We start from the raw sequence: 17,280 nt of genomic DNA on the forward strand, positions 1-17,280 counted from the left end.
GGATGATTTTGATAGCTCCAGATTGGCCTCTACAGCATTGGTACCCATTACTGAGAAGCCTGGTACGGGAGCCTCCATGGCCTTTGCCTTCGATTCCACACCTGTTGTCTCAGGAGGACAGTCATTTGCTCATTGTCAAGCTTCACTCTTCACCTAACAGCCTGGCATATTCTGTTTTGAACCATAGTGGGTCTCAACTTCCACAGCAAGTTTTGAATGTTATTTTGGAAGCTAGAAGGCCTAGTACAAGGACAGTGTACGCAGATAAATGGAAGAGATTTTTATTTTGGAGTGCAGCTAAGGATTTTGATGTTTCTGAGCTAATTTAAGTGTGGCTCTTCAATATCTTACTGAATTACTGGACAAAGGTTTGTCCTTCTCTTCTAAGGTTCATGCTGCAGCAATTTCGGCTCACTATGATTGTGACCCACCATTGTTTTCTCATCCTTTGTTCAAGCAATTTCTTAGAGGGGCAAAGAATATAAGACCCCCACGTAGAGCTCCTACTCCTGCTTGGGATCTCAATTTTGTGTTGGAGAAACTTACTCTACAACCTTTTGAGCCTGCAGCTACTACCGAGTTGAAGTATTTATCATGGAAGACTGCTTTTTTGGTTGGCCATTACCTCTGCAAGAAGGGTTTCTGAGTTGCAGGCCCTTATGGCAGTTGAGCCTTTCTTAATTTTCCATAAGGATAGGGTATCTTTACGTACTAATCCTTCCTTTATGCCTAAAGTGGTTTCTAGTGTGGCCTTAAACCAAACTATTCATTTGCCTACTTTTTATGCAAATCCCCAAAATAAAGGGGAAAAGATTTTGCACACTTTAGATGTACACAGGCAGTTGCGATATCATTTGGACAGAACTAAAGGGTTCAGGCAGTCTCAGCAGTTACTTGTTTCTTTTGCTTTGAGTTCTCAGGGCAAGCCTGTGTCAAAACAAACTATTTCTAAGTGGATTGGGTTTTGCATTGCTTTCTGTTATTCCCATCATGGCAAGGAGATTCCAGCTGGGATTAGGCCTCATTCCACTAGGGCTACTGCCACTTCGACAGCTTTTTTCAGGGGGGTGGCAACTAAGGATATTTTGGAGGCAGCTACTTGGAGTTCAGTGCATACTTTCTCTAGGCATTATCACCTTCCACTTTATTCTAAATCTAGGGCTGGTTTTGCCACTGCTATTTTGCAGGGTATTTTGGCAGCTCCTGCTTCCTTATAGTTTGGCCATCCTCCCTTACCTCTGCTTTGGGATTCTACCCAAGTGTAAGGACTGCAGCAATGTGAGATGAAGAACATAGTACAGTTTTGTACCTACCATAAATGTAGATGTTCGAAGATCCACATTGCTGCAGTCCAATTTACCCTCCCTCCTTCCCCTCTGTAGTTAGAGGCGGTTGTGTGGGTTGGGTTGTCAATATGGTGTATATTGTATATATTGTACATATTTTTAGTGCAAGGGTGGTTGGTTGGTTGTTTGCTGTCTTTTTTGGTTTTGACCTTTCTTTTTAGGGTCTTCTGACATCTGGGGCAAGAAAAGACTGAGGATATGACATCGGTCATGCGCATTTGTACCCTGACGTCCTGATGTCAGTCAAATGCGCCTTGACCGACGTCAGCCTTATACTTTGAGATTCGGGCCGACCGAGGACAGCGGACTACCCAAGTGTAAGGACTGCAGCAATGTGGATCTTCGAACATCTACATTTATGGTAGGTACAAAACTGTACTTTTTCACGGATCAACTCTGCTTCCTCAGTGAATTACTCCTGCCACTTCCTGACCATCATAGATATTTTCCTTAACCAAGTCTAGCTTTGCCTCAAAGGCTACTTATGTAAACTAAGTTTTTCTGACGTAGGCTAGAAGACCTCCATGACTACGTGGGCAGTTCTGAAAGCTCTCAGCATTGTCCTCATCCATTGTAATGGTAGTTTTGGCCAGTAAGTAATACAGTTGTGGCTCATTAGAATAGCACAGTTATTTATTCAAACTAAGTAATTCTTGTAGTCATGGTAACAGCATCAACTGGGGAATGCCCTTGGTAACTACAGAGTGCTTGGATTTGACTTGTGGGTTCACACTAATCATTTGAAAATAGTGATCTGAAGTAGTTAACTTCATTTTATCTGCAACCTATGAGTATACAGATCCGTATCTGATCGGTTGTCCACTCGTGCTATCTGCACCGGGTTCAGTTTGAGGGCTCTTAAGGATCGGAAGGCCAAGTTAGTAGCCAAAGGCCTTCTCCCCGCTTCTATGCTGGAATCTGCCACAGCCTCTGTATCTAGTGCTCCAACCCAGACTGGGACTCCACCTCCCTCTTCTGGTGATGGGGACTCCACCTCCCTCTTCTTCTGGTGATGGGTCTAACAAAGACAAATCTATAGTCAGTGTGGCTGACTAGGAAGAAGACCAAGAAAGGCGCAGAGAGGATGGGGACAAGAGAAAGGACTGGCATCGCAAGAGATCCCCGGACAGGGAGCTCTTTCTTAGTCCCCCTTCTAAGGCCATGAGGCCAGTTTCTCCAGCTCCAGTCTCCTTCTTTCCCACCGGAGCCATTGGAACATTCAGACCAGAGGCCTTCCTCCCCATTGTGCAGACCAGCCAGATCCGAGTCGGTGGCCTCTTCGAGGTAGACTCCGAGTTTATTGGACATGTATATGGACTGGATGATGCGGAGATTCATTCAAACCCAAATACAGATGGGAGTCTTGCCAGGCCCCTCTCCCTCTGGAGGGGGGGGAGACCTCCGTGCCTTTTCTGCCCCATCTCTCCTTCCCCCGATCTGTGCTTAGGGGCTCTTGGCTCTGAGGATTAGCTGGTAGCTCGGCGCCGACTTCTTCCAACCTCAACTCCGGCTGTTACCTTGAGTTCCCCGGAACTGATTAGTTCGGATGCGAGTGACTCTGAGCCGCAGACAGGGAGTCTGACCAGAGGGAATGGATTCTTTGGCTCCGACCTTTTCGGATCCGACCCAGTTTCCTTGTACCTCAGGCTACCCTTGCTTTGGCTGCGGTCCCCGCTTCGGATCCGGGGAGGGAATCTTCCTTGCTGGGTGCTAAGGAGGTCCACACTCCCTCGGCCTTGCTGGGTGCTAAGGAGGTCCACTTCTTCGGCCTTCGAAGTGGTGGAGAGGGTGGAGAGGGTGGAGAGGGTTCTCTCCCAGGGATTGAGACCCCAGCCCATCACCTCGGATTCCACCCAGGCCCCCCTGGATTTGGTGGTGACACCCTTCATCCTGTCTCAGGGACAGCCCATGCCAGAGGATCCCCAGGTTATTTTCCCTGAGGAGAAACCCCTGCGGCTCACAAATCCCCTTCTGAAAGTCCCACTGAAGAGTCGCTAAGCGCAAGTGCAAAAGGAGGCACTTAGATGAAGGTTGCCACCAGAGCTGCAGGACATACAGTTCTGTGTGAAAATGATGGAAGGTCAGAGGGCAGATGTGGTTCTGAAAATCTGAAACTATTCTCCCAGAGGCAGAGGGGGTGGCATGAGAGTCCATTACAACAGATCGCTGGGTGTTACAGATAATATCCAGAGGTTACACTATCCCATTTATTGCCCCTCCAAATGTTCCAGAACACACCTGGATGTTCCATTCTAGACCTGTCAACATGTGTCTGTAGCCAAACAAATTCCAGATGGTCACCCTACAGTCCATTACACAGAAGCTCCAGGAGGTTTCTGCGCTTCAGCTGGGAGCCGGTCCTTTTCAGTTCAGAGCCCTACCCTTTGGTCTCACCACAGCCCACAGGGTGTTCACCAAGGTAATGACAGTTGTAGTGGCTCAGCTGAGGCTTCAGGGTATTCAGGTGTTTCCATACCTGGACAACTGGCTCTTCGCTGCGCCCAACAAGCATCACCTGTCTGGCCCAAGATTACTTCATTCAGTTGGCAGATCTACTGGGAATTAGTCAATGTTCAGAAATCCCAATTGCAACTAGTACAAGTTCTAGACTTCATTGGGGCACGGCTAGACACTTTGCAGATGAAGGTATTCTTAACTGCAGACAGGATCTTGCACCTCAGGTGCCACATTAGCTCAGATGCGAACTCCAAGTCTGCAAGGGTAAGCGAGGTTCTCCGGGCTCCATGGCTGCCTCCATATCTATTCTCCCTTGTGCACGCTTTCATATGCGGGTTCTTCAATGGACTCTGGCTGTTCAGTGGTCTTGGCTAGACCTGCCCATGGAATTTTCGATCCGGATCAGTCACGTCTGCAGGAAGTCTCTTCTTTGGTGAAGTTCACTGGAGATATCAGAAGGTCGCCCCTTCGCGTCATCTCCAGTCCTCGCTACAGTGACCACGGACGCCTCCCCAACCTGGGTGGAGGGGACACTATTTGGGAAGGACAGTCCAAGGCACATGGTCCCAGTCAAAGACCAAGTTTCACATGTTCTAGAGATGAGACCAAGTTTCACATGTTCTAGAAATGAGAGCAGTGCTTTTAGTGTTGGAAGCCTTTCACACTGCCCTTCCTCTCGGATTGATTGCAATTCAGTCAAGACATGTCTGTTGTCTGGTATATCAACAAGCGGGCAAACCAGATCCTACCCCCTATGTTGCGAGGCCATGTGTGGGAATGGGTGATCTCCACCGGTCTGTTTCTGATAGCAACGCACATCCCGGGGTGCTCCAACATTTTAGCGGACAGATTAATTTGGGCTATTCTGATGCCTTATGAGTGGTCTCTGAAACAGTTAGTAGCGGAGGAGATCTTCCTTTCATGGGGTCAGTCCTGTTGCGATCTCTTCGTATCTCCTTTGAAGTGCAGCGAGTTCTTCACTCTGATTCCCTCACCAGTGGAAGTCCCCAGAGATGCTCTAGTACATGCTTGGCCCCCCAGGCTTCTGTATGCTTATCCGGAATGAGTGGCAATGATGAAGTTTCTTCAGAAAGCATGCAGACTGTGGTGCAAAGTTATCCTTATTCCATTCTGGCCTCGTCAGGTTTGGTTCCCATTCCTTTGGTCTCATCTCTTAGCTCCCCTGTGGGTTCTGGATCCCTGCCTGGATCGACTCTCCCATCTGTCAGGGGCCTGTCCGCCCGATCTGGGCAGCCTCAAGCTGACAGCCTGGTTGCTCTAGTTCTGTTGATTGCCAGGACTCATGGTCTTTCATCCCCAGTAAAAATCCATTCTGGTGACTTCTCAAAGATTCCACTAGGAAACATTATAGCTGTAAATGGAAGCACTTTTCCATTTGGGTCTCAGAGAGAAAATAAATTCCCTTTACAGCACCTTTTCCAGCGGTGTTGGATTTCCTGTCTGGTATTTTTCAGCAAGGAGCTAGTTTCTCCACAGTGAAAGTACAATTGGCAGCCATTTCTAATTTTCATGTTGGTGACGACAACATTGCCTTGGCCTCCTCTAGGCTGTGTAAGACTTTTCTTTAAAGGTACTTTTCTGTTACGTCCACCTGTCAAGGATTCAGTGTCTCCTTGGGACCTTACCTTTGTTTTTACAGGCGTTGGTGGCCCCTCTGTTCGAACCTGCAGCTTTGGTGGATTTGAAATTTTTGTCCTGCAAGACTGCTTTCCTAGTCGCCATTACTTCTGCAGGGTTTCTGAGCTTAAAGGTCTGTCTGCCATGCCTCCGTATTTGGTCTTCCACAAGGATGTAGGGTTGCTCTCCATACTAATACTTCCTTCTTACGCAAAGTGGCATCTGAAGCAAACCTAAACCAGTCCATTAATCTGCCCGTTTTCTTCCCTAACTTCCAAAATAAAGATGAATGCAAACTTAATTTGTTAGATGTTCATAGACGGCTTCTTTTTATCTTCATAGAACAAAGTCTTTCCGCAAGATTGACCAAATGTTTGTTTCCTTTTCCAAAGCATTTCTGGGAAAAGCTGTTTCTAAAGTTTCTTTGGCCAGATGGATCACTCTTTGCATTTCACATGCCTACAAAGTAAAAGGGTTATCTCCTCCTGGTATTGTTAAGGCTCACTCTACCAGGTCCATGGCGACTTCTGCTGCCTTTTGGTCTAGGGTGCCTTTGGATGACATTTGTGCAGCAGTGACCTAGGCCAATTCACATACCTTCATTTCCCATTACAAATTAGATCTGATTTTCTAGGGGCAGAGCATCCTTTGGCTCTGCGGTGCTCAGGAATATCCTTCCATAAGGGCCTCCCAGGATTGGAGTAGCTGTGGACCGTCCCACATATTGCAGATAACTTCTTTATCTGAAGTAAACTTCATTTTATGTACTCACCATAGCGCTCCATCTGAGTAGTTATACTTAATTTTTCTGCAACATTCCCTCCCTCCGTCCCCCGGACCTTGTCCTGTCTTCAGGTTTGGTTCATTGGGCTGAGTTGCTTATGTATTTAGTTGCAGCAAACTCTATCTGAGAGAAGATAGGAGATGGTAGGGCATTATGCCTAAGGGAAGGAGCTCTGAGCAGATGCTAGAAAAAGTTGCTGGCTCTGATCCAATACGGATCCGTATACCCACAGGTTGCAGAAAAATGAAGTATAATTACTCAGATGGAACATTATGGGTGAGTACATAACTTCTTTTTTTTTATAGCACACTTCAGTGACAGGAAAAGTGGTAGCCATTTGAAATATTGTGACACGCTTGAGTAAGTCTGGAGACTAAATGGCCAAAAGATCAGATTTTTGCATATAAATCGTATGCCATTTCTATATTCTATCTCTGTTTGGAGGTGCAACCTCCCCTGTAAAAAGAGGTTAAATAGATTATCAGATGTGAAGTTTCGCCGTTTTTCTCACTGATGGGTTTGGAGCTGATCCTCTGCTCTGACGCAGCCGATAGCAAAGCTCAAGGTTTGCCAGTAGCTCGAGACCAAGCCCCTTATCCCCACAATGCACTGCTGGAATTGCCTCCGATCTAGTTTGCTGCTGCAAGAGAGATCTCTCTGATCCAGTCAGCTCAGGCCATTTTTTGCTAAATCGCAAGTTTAAAAAAAAAAAAACTTTTACTACTTTTGAGAGATTATTCTTTAGTGTGCGTTTCTTGTTAAAATAATATAGTTTTAAGTAGGTTAGATTGTAGAGTGCCCTGTGTTGGCTTAGTTTTTCTTAGTGTTGGCCCTTTCTTAGCCCTATTTAGTTTCAACAATTTTATATTTGTTAGTATTCTTTTAGTGTGGGCATAGTTAGCCCTGTATTTAACCTATACAGGCTAATTTTGTGGTGTCTGTTTAACATATCGGATGAGGGGGGGGAAGTCTTGCCCCAAATTGGGGTTTAAGAACTGTCCAGACTGGGCAGAATGTCTGTCATGGACAGACATGTCCAATGTGTTTACTGTCTGGGGGCTAAACACCTCCAAGACTCCTGCAGTATTTGCCACCCTTTTTTCATCTAGGGTTCTATTGATAGGGGGTTGCTGCGGCATACTTTCTCTGAGGCATTAGGTAGCCAGGAAGGTGCCAGCACTTCTTCAAATTCTTCTGAATCATAAGATTCTAAACTAAACAAGAAGGCAAAAAAAAATCAGAGGGTACAGGGTCATCAGTTCCACAGTTCTCAGAACAGTGCACCCCTTTGGTTCATAGCCAGCTCCCAGTCTTTGAGCCGGTCTCAGAGGTTCCCTAATCTCCTCTGCTGCAGTCAGCACCTTCGGTGCATTCCTCAAAGTCTTCGGTCAGCTTCTGTGGTATGGATATGGATCGGCTAGTGCGAAAGCTTCTATGGGCACCAGGACTTGGTAAATTGTCGGCCCCGACCATTTCATCGGAGCCCAAGACCATTGAACCGGACTTGACTACTCCTCCGAGCCATACTGGACTCTCGGAGCCGAAGGAGCCCAAACCGATGGTTGTCAAACCTATGGAACAGAGACCCGCACTGGTGTTGGTTCCATCTACTCTGACGTCCTTGGTGCCGACTGATGCTAGTAGCAGACACTCTGTCTCCTGTCTGGTCCGGGGAGGATAGTCTGATTTGTCGGTGCAGACTCTTCCTCTCGGGGCTTCAGTTTGATTGAGCTCTGCTCCTACCTCTGGCTCGGAGCCCATGGTTTCCGTGCGGGAGGATCGGACAGTCCCTCCGAATCAGTCTACCCATTCTTATTGGAGCCATGGTGCTTTCGATGCCATGGAGATGCCTGTCTCTGGCTTCCTTCTCCCCTCAAGCTCCTGTGTCCACTTCTATGTTTAATGGTCCCCCTAAGCGTAGAGACCCTGAGCCTAAAGTAGCCCCACAGGGTGTCCCCTGCTCTTCAGAGACCTCCCCAGATCTCCCCACTGAGGAGGTAGCCAGGAAGAAACTGTGCAAGAGGAGGCACTTAAACACTGACTTGGATGAGTCAGAACAGTCCCCTTGGATGAGTCAAAAGGGTCCCCTTGATACCCTCTGAGGCTATGTCCTTTGCGGAGATATTAGAGATCCTTGGTCAGAGGGGCGATTGGCAGTCCAAAACCCCTACCGAGGACGAGTCAGTGCTCTTGAAGGCTTTTGAGTCTCAACCTTCCACTTCTTGGATGTCTCCGCCTTACGACTAGCTCATGGAGCTGATCTCTTGTAAGGTGTGGGAGTCGCGGGAGGCCATGGAACCTGTCCCTCGGAAGCAGAATAAGTTCATCTCTGCCCCAGTGGACAAAGCCTTTTTGACCAAAGGAGTGCCTGTTGATGCCATGGTGGTAGCTGCAGCCGCCGAAAAGGAAGTGTCTGAAACATCCACATCTATCCATCCTCCTAACAGATTCTAGGATCATGGATAGATATGGGAAACACATAAGTTGTCTCTCTCGCCTTCGTTCTTGCTGGTTGGGATCGGAGCCGATCCTCTGCTCACTCTGCCGTCTTCTATAGCTTGAGAGCTGTTTACTGGCTCGAGGCTACCCCTTATCCCATGATGCCTAGAGATAGCTGCCCAGATCTCGTTTGCCGCTTCAGCTGCGAGGTGTCGCTTTTCTGGCTCAGGCTCATATAAAGTTTTTCATAGTACATTCTTACTCTAAATATATTTTTTTCAGTGTTTATTGTTAACATTTAGTTCTCTTGTTTTGTCAGTGTTTAATTGTAGTATTCCTTCCCTTCCTTGTAGAACTCGTTTAACAGTCCCCCGTCCCCCCCATATCCTCTTCTTGTCAGGTTAGCTGTTTAGGTTAGAGGCTTTCCTTCTACCTTTCTTTCATAGGCTAGCCATTTAAGTTGGAGGCTTTTCTATACCTTTAGCTATAGGCTGATAGTACAGTGTGTTTTGTGTAAACTGTATATTGCTTTGATTGCTATTGTGTTTTTCCTTGTCAGGATGTCAAAGGAATCCAAAGTGTCTGGATTCAAGAAGTGTGACTCGTGCTGTCAAAAAAATGTCTGAGATGGGCACACTTTTTGCTTCTGTTTAGGCACCGTGCACCTGCAGGACTCTTGTTCCATCTGTCATGCATTTAGTCCAAGAGTCTTGCAGGACCGTAAGAATAAGCTTATTCTTAGGGGTCTTTTAAAGACACAGGATTCACCGGCCAAGATCTCTCTGCCTGTGAAATCTAAATCTACCAAGCAGTCTGCTCCAAGTTCGGCGCCGTCCTCTGTTAAGACTCTACCTTTCCGGCTGGCACCGATAAGACTGTCTCCCTGTCTGCTCAATCAAACTTCGGAGCCTTGGCGGAGCCACAGGAGGCTGAGGTCCCCTTCATTGGAATAGATAACATTCGGCTCCTTGGTCTCTCCTGCTTCAGAGCGAGCGCAGTCACAGATCCTCTCGCTCACTATCCTCTAAGCTGTCTGATCACGATGTGGAGAGAGTGGTCAGTAGCTTGCTAAAGTCGTAGGCACTTGCCAAGATGTCCAGCTCTCCTCAACAGGTGTCTGCTCCACCCACTTCTATCGATTTTGTTCCTCCTCTGACTCCAATGAGTTCGTAGCCGGAGTTCGTTGGGGCTCGTAGTGGAACCGTCAGTGCCGATAACATCTCCTTCGGTTCAGTCGTTGGCTCTGATCCCCTCGGTGGTACCGTCCGAGGGATCTGGGCACTGGGGCCCCCTCATCGGCTCAGAGGGGGCGAGTGGTATCGGACCCTTGTCCGACCCCGTTCTCCCTCTCTGAGCTTCGGTGCAGGTGAGCTCTGCTCCTACATTGGCTTCGGAGCAGTCTTCCTCGGTGCGGAGAAGGATTTTCCTCTGAACCGGAGCTTTCTCTGCATCGCGGCAGGGATGCCTTCGATGTCATGAGTGTGCTGGCCATGGAGTCAGCTCCATTATCGACCCCACTGGCTCCGTCCCCTGTAGTGCCTGTGCCAACCTCTGCTCCTCCTCCGGACCCCAAGCGTGGGGGACTGGCACTCCAGGGCTCCTATTGGGTGTTTCCTCTTCTTCCGAGGCCTCCCCTGATCATTCAGAGGAGCCCCCTCTTAAGAAGTGCAAGAGGAAGCACATAGACTCCTCCTGAGTCTGTTACTTCTGATACAGACTTAGATGAATCGGAAGGGTCCCCGAGATCCCCCTCTGAAGATGTTTCCTTCTCGGACATCAAAGAAATGCTTAAGCAGAGGGGGAACTGGAATCCCCTACCCCCTACCGAGGATGAGTCTGTATTCCTGGATGCGTTCGGTACCCGACCTTCCACCTCCTGGGTTTCTCAATCTTTCGATCCACTTATGGCAGTAGTGGCTCGAAAGGTTTGGTCGGCTCCAGATACAGTGGAACCAACTGAGGAGACCAGGCAATTTCATCACAGTACCTCAGAACAAGCAGTTCCTTACCAAAGGTGTTCCTGTTGATGCCATGGTGGTAGAAGCAGCCACCAAAAGAGTTAGCGGAGACCTCTTCGTCTGTCCATCCTCCTAACAAGGAGTCTAGGACCATGCACAGATACGGGAAGCGAATGTTCGCTTCAGCGACCTTTTCTACGAGGTCACTGAGCAACTTATGCCATTTTACCCGGCTTCAAAGGGATCTCCTTAAAGAGCTCGGAGATACCCTTCAAGATCCATCAGCTGAGGGGGCTCAAGCTAAGGTAGATTCCCAGCTGGCGATTAATTCTGTAGTTAACTCCTCCATGAGGCTCATTTCCTATGCAGCCGATGGTGCGAGTAGAGCCGCAGGTATGGGTGTGGCCCTTGGGAGGCATGCATGGATGTGGCTGTGTAATTTTGCGGAACCCTTTCGAGCGCCATTCACCAGCACCCCCTTTTGATGCTTCCTTTCTTTTTGGACCACAGGTGAAAGACACTTTGACTAGGTGTGAGCAAGAAGGCAAGACTCTCTCTGCCGTGGGAGTCTGTTTTTCCACTCCTAGACCGTACCCCAAGGGTCAGAGTGGCAAAATGTGGTTCCGCAAATCCCAGGGAACCTTGCCTGACGCATGTAGGTTTTTTTTTTTTTCCCCCTCCAGGGGCAGAGGGGGAAACGATAACAGCGTGGCAGAGGGGATCTGCAGAACCTTCAGCATCCCTGAAGGGTTTCCCGGCTGCTCACCTCTGGAGGCAGTCGGGGGAAGACTTTCACTGTACCCAAAAGCTTGGCAAAATTTAACAAGACAGATGGGTATGGTCACATTATATCCGGAGGTTATGAAATTCCCTTCTGTCAACCCCCCTTACTGTCAAGGGAATCCCTTCCAGATGTTTCACCCAATCTGAAGGACCAAGCAGTAATAGAAATTTCAAAACTGCTAGAGTCATCCAGGAAGCCCCGGCAGACCAGCACGGATCCGGAACCGGAACTTACTCAAGGTTCTTTTTGGTACCAAAAGACAGGGGACTGGAGACAGATTCTGGATCTCAGCAGACTAAACAGGTCTGTTCAAAGAACAAGGTTTCAGATGGTCATGCTACAGTCCATTGTACCCTTTCTGGGTCAGGGCAATTGGATGTGCTCGATAGATCTTCAGGACGCATAATACCATATCAAAATGGACAGGTGCTCCAGGAGATTTCTTCGCTTCCAGCTGGGGAGCCAGTCATTACCAGTTCAGAGCTCTGCCCTTTGGTCTCACCACAGCCCCCAGGGTGTTCACCGAATGCATGGCAGTGGTCACTGCTCACCTGAGACGTCTGATTCCAGGTGTTTCCATATCTAGACTACTGGCTCCTCACTGCTACTACCAGGCATCAACTCCTACAAGCCAGGGACTACACAATCACAATCTGCTCCCAGCTAGGTATTGCAATAAATTTAGAAGAAATCTGCCTTGTTGCCCTATCAATCACCTACATAGGAGCAGACTTAGGAACATGACTGCAAGGCTACCGCTAGAAAGGGTGTCTACAATTAGTCAGCAGGTACTTACTCAAGATTCTTTTTGGTACCAAAGAAAACGGGGGAATGGAGATTTGTTACCAAAGAAAACAGGGGAATGGAGACCTATCTTGGACCTCAGCAGACTCCACCAATTTGTAAAAGAGGTTCCGAATGGTCACACTTCAGTCCATTCTTCCCTTCCTAGGGAAAGGCGATTGTATGTGCTCCATAGATCTCAAGGACGTGTACTATCTGAACAGACACTCCAGGGGTCACCTGCGTTTCCGGCTGGGAGCCAATCATTACCAGTTTTGAGCCCTGCCCTTTGGTCTCACTACAGCCCTCAGGGTGTAAATGCATGGCAGTGGTCACGGCTCACTTGAGGCATCTAGGATTCCAGGTGTAATACCTAGACTATTGGCTCCCCACTGCTACCACCAGGCATCAATTGACTCTGGCAACGCAATATACTCTTGACACTCTGCCATCAATTAGGTATTACAATCAACTTTGAAAAGTCTGCCTTATTGCCATTGCAGCATACTGTTTTATAGGAGCAGAGTTTGGTACCTCCACCACCACTCTGCGTCTTCCAATCGAAAGAGTCTCGCTTCTTTGCCAACACGTCATCTCACTGGTGTCAAAGAACAAAGCTAAAGCAGCAGAGGTCTTGAAGGTGCTAGGTTTGATGGTGGCAGCAATCCTGGCTGTACCACTTGCAAGGATGCATATGCAAATCCTTCAATGGCTCTTCGCTGAGTGGTCTTGCCAAAAGCTACCGATGCACCACATGATTCTCATCACAGATTCTTGCAAGAGAGACCTTCGGTAGTGGTTGACGTCTCCATGTTAGGGTCTGAAGACCCTTTGTCACCCCCCAGTAGCCACTGTGACCATGGACGCTTCCTTGATAGTGGGGGGGCATTTTCAAGGAAAGACTGCCCAAGGCACATGGATGGACGTACCAAGAGTCACATCTGCAGATAAGTGTTCTGGAGTTGAGAGCAGTACTGGCATTGCAATACTTTCAGGACTCTCTTCCTATAGGGACAATTGCAATTCAGACAGACTTGTCAGTGGTCTGGTACTTGAACAAACTAGGCGGAACCAAGTCTTACCCCCCCTTTGTCGAGAAGCCCTCAGGGTATGGCAGTGGGCTGTGTCGTCCCACCATTTTCTGATAGCAACGCCCATCCTGGGGAAATCCAACGTGATAGCGGACAAGCTAAGCAGGACAATATTGTTGCCTCACGAGTGGTCTGTCAGCCAACGGGTTGCGGATTTCATTTTCCACAAATGGGGTCAGCCTTGCTGCGACCTCTTTGCCAGTCGCATCAATACCAAATGCAGAAGCTACTTTGCCCTAATACCACCTCCAGGACATTCCTCGAGAGACGCACTCTTACACGATTGGCCTCCGGGTCTCCTATATGCATTCCCACTTATTCCATTGATATCCAAGGTTTTACAGAAAGCAAAGTCGCTGGGAAGGACATTGATCTTCATAGCCCCCTACTGGCCTCGACAGATTTGGTTCCCCTTCCTTCAAAGCAGTCCCTAAAACTGACTGCTTGGCTAATCCACTTCCCCTAATTGCCAGGCTTCATTTGCTGTCAGATAATACAAGACAAATCCTTTTGTCCTCTCACAAGCCATCCATCGGGAAGCTGTACTGCAGTAAGTGGAATAGATTCTCAATTTGGGCCAATATACAGAAAATCCAATTTGGGCCAATATACAGAAAAGCGACCCTTTCCGAGCTACTCTATCATCCATTTTAGATTTTTTTTTACCAAGATTTTTAAAGGAGCAGCAGCTGCCACAGTTAGTCCAGTTAGCTGCCATATCAAATTTCCACCTTGGATTCGATGGGTTGAATGTTACGGGCCATAAGTTATCTAAGGCTTTTCTTAAAGGTGCTTTTCACATGAGACCTCCTGTCAAAATCCCTTCTCCGTGGAATTTGAATTTTATGCCGTCTCAAATTATCCCCCTCCCCCCCTCGAACCAGCATCTTCTTGTGATCTCAAATATTTGTCCTGGAAGACTATATTTCTAGTAACCATTACTTCTGCCCGCAGAGTTCCATGCTGGTATAGTATCTCTCGGAACAAACCCCTCCTTTTTGCCTATAGTCTGTTCTGAATCCAATGTCAATCAGGTCATTGAGGTGTTGGTCTTTTTTCCCAACCACTCTAACAAATTGGAATACATGCTGCACAAACTTGATGTACACAGGAGCTCAGATTTTATCTTGTCAGAACTAAGGACATTAGAAAATCAGATCAACTTTTCATATCCTTTTCGGTGGCCAGAAAAGGTAATCCAGTGGCTAAAACAACCCTATTTAAATGGTTATCAGATTGTATATCCTTTGTTTATGCGAATGCAAGCATGCCATTGACGCACAAACCTAAGGCTCATTCTACCAGAGCAGTTTCCACGTCTTCTGCGTTTCAAGCTAAATTGCCCCTTGACAATATTTGTGCTGCAGCCACTTGGTCTAAACCTCATACCTTTTGTCACTCATTACAAAGTAGATAAGGCTTCCAGGGACAGGTCTTCCTTTGGTTCCACGGTACTGAAAAGTGTACTCCCATGAGCCACCCAAGATTGAGGGTGCTAGGGACGCTACCCATCAGTGAGAATAAACTGCGAGATTTAACATAAAGAAGTTATGTACTTACCATAACGTTCCATGTGAGTTGTTTCTCTCCTTTATACTCGCGTCCCTCCCTCCTTCCCTCTTCTGGCTGACAGTTGACTTAAGGCTGGTACCATCCTGGTTATTCAATACTACTTCCGCTTTGGGAAGTGCTTCCTTGTAGAAAAAGAAGTAAATAAAAGGGTATATATACTCGCAGCAAACAAGATCTGAGGTAATTCCAGCAGTGCATTGGGGTAAGGGGCTTTGTCTCGAGTTACTGGCAAACCTTGAGCTTTATCGGCTGTGTCAGAGCAGAGGATCGGCTCTGAACCCATCGGTGAGAAAGGCGAGAAACAACTCACATGGAACGTTATGGTAAAGTACACAACTTTTTTTCTATATTCACTCTTCTGTTGTATTTTGTTTTTTTGCTAGACTGTACTTGGCATTTCGAGTGCCAGCATTTCAATAGGCAGCCCACAGAAGCATTAAAGGTTATATTAAGGGACACCCTCTGGCCTGGAGCATATCTGTGGTAAAATCCAACCAGCAGTATTAAAGGCAATTACAGCACACTGCATTAATGTAGCATGTTAAATAGGGGGAGGCCTGTTTCTAGTCTAGGGCTCAGTTGAATGCCTGTGCTCATCAATGAGTCTGGCAGCAGAAGCATCAAATACTTAGAAAAGGGCAGAATTTTGTCAGCAAGGTATAACTGTCTGAGCTATGGCTAACTCTGCCCCAGTTCCTGAAGAGTGCTGTTCTGAAGTCTTGGTTTGGCAGCAGTCAGCGGAAGGAAGGGCAGTGTTTGACATACTAAAAAAAGCAATCTCATGAGGAAAAATAAACGAAGCTACTACTAACGGTACTGACTGTGCGGGGAGAGTGCCTTTAGGACCCCAGATCTAGGAGATGCCGGGCAATCCTGTATGGTAGAACACTGGAATTTTGCACATACCTGGCTGGCTTTGTCTGCTATGTTTATAGCAAGTCCTGTATAGAGGATGGATTTTAGATCTAACAGCAGTACAAAATCAGTTTTCTGGGGCTGAGAGTTGAGCAGTGGCCTTCTCCTCCTGCCTTTTAAAAATGAAGGAACCAGTACTGCCCCCTTAGTCTGAACCCTTTCTAACACCTGATGGAAAAGGACCAGAAGAGTTAGAGGATGACTGTTAGCTAGGGTGATCCGCCCTGACCCTCCACAGAGGTCTGTGCTGCAATAATAATGGTCAATAACATTCCTTCTAACTGTTCCAACTAGCCATTGGGCAGGTGGCTCGGAAGCTTAGCCTTAAGACGGTGGCTTCATGCGCGCTGTAAATGGAAGAAAAGTGATGTGCACATTGCTGCTAGCACTAAATGCTGACATAGAACCTGCAGCCCTAGCAGCAGTGTCCGTATAAGTTTTCAAATTACCCAGTGACAGTTCTTCCAGAAAAGACTAACCTGGACATGTGAAATGCATATTAAAACAAAGTCCCCCACAAGCCTAGTAGTGTACTCCCACATCAGTGTAAAGTTCGAGCCTTTGTTAAAGGCACAGGGAATAGTCAGTCCCTGGGATCACTACCAGTCTAAGGAATCTGCAGAGGAGTCTGAAGCGCAAAGTAATTCACTGCAATTGCTGAAGAGTGCCAAGCACTAGTCATTTGGAAGGTTACAGGAGCAAGGGTTCTTCCAGGCTTCAAAACTGCAGTCTTTAATGGTGGGCACCAAGGGGATCATGTGATCCATACAGGGGGATAAAGGCTGGGTGGCATAACTTGTCCAGTGTATCTTTTGGTATCAGTCTGCCAGAAAAACTAAGTGACCTGAACTGCTCCTAAAGCAGCAGCTGTACAGAGAATGTCTAAATGGAAGGGCAGGAATCCACTTCTGGCTAATTACTGTAAATGTACTGGTGTATTGGTCTTTCTACCCCAGACATGGCAAGGTGAAAGGTGAGTATGTTTGTACAACTATACTGCGTTCTTTATTTTTTTCAGTAAAAATATTTGTTGTAATGTATTTGTATCCCCAAAGCTGGATTTTGACTTGCGAAAACTTGCAGTAACCTTCCTTAGTTACCCTGGTTATGCCCAATATTAGTGTTTGCCCGTTAAACATTTTTATTCTCCTGCTGACCCTTCAGTCGATTTCTCTTAACTTTTGGTGATTGGGAAAGAGGTGAGGCAGAGTTTTCTCCCTTATAGAAGGAACAGCAATCTGAAATGGAAAATTACTGCACTATTGGGGGGGGGCTGTTTATATGATTCATCATACTTTTGTGAGCAGGACCACCTGAGCATGTGTGCAATCCTCCTAGTATTGTATCACAGAAGTCCTTGACCTAGTGCCCCCCGCAGTTTTGAGGGTGCCTTATTGGTAGCAAAAAAAAAAGCCGCTTCCCATGAGGAAGGAAAGATGTTTAGGTTGCCAATGGGGAAAGCTCTGTAGTATTTATTTATTAGATTTGATACTGTGCTTTAAACACTTTTTTT

General features: G+C 47.2%; 1 protein-coding gene across 4 annotated transcripts in view; it reads left to right on the forward strand.

Annotated features, from left to right (window-relative positions):
* Positions 1 to 17,280, forward strand: part of LOC122808766 (dnaJ homolog subfamily A member 1-like) — a 206,852-nt gene that overhangs the window by 134,634 nt on the left and 54,938 nt on the right. The window lies entirely within an intron of this gene.

Source organism: Protopterus annectens, chromosome 8.part0, assembly GCF_019279795.1.
Source record: "Protopterus annectens isolate FY-2018-M chromosome 8.part0, PAN1.0, whole genome shotgun sequence".
In the NCBI taxonomy this organism is placed as follows: domain Eukaryota; kingdom Metazoa; phylum Chordata; order Ceratodontiformes; family Protopteridae; genus Protopterus; species Protopterus annectens.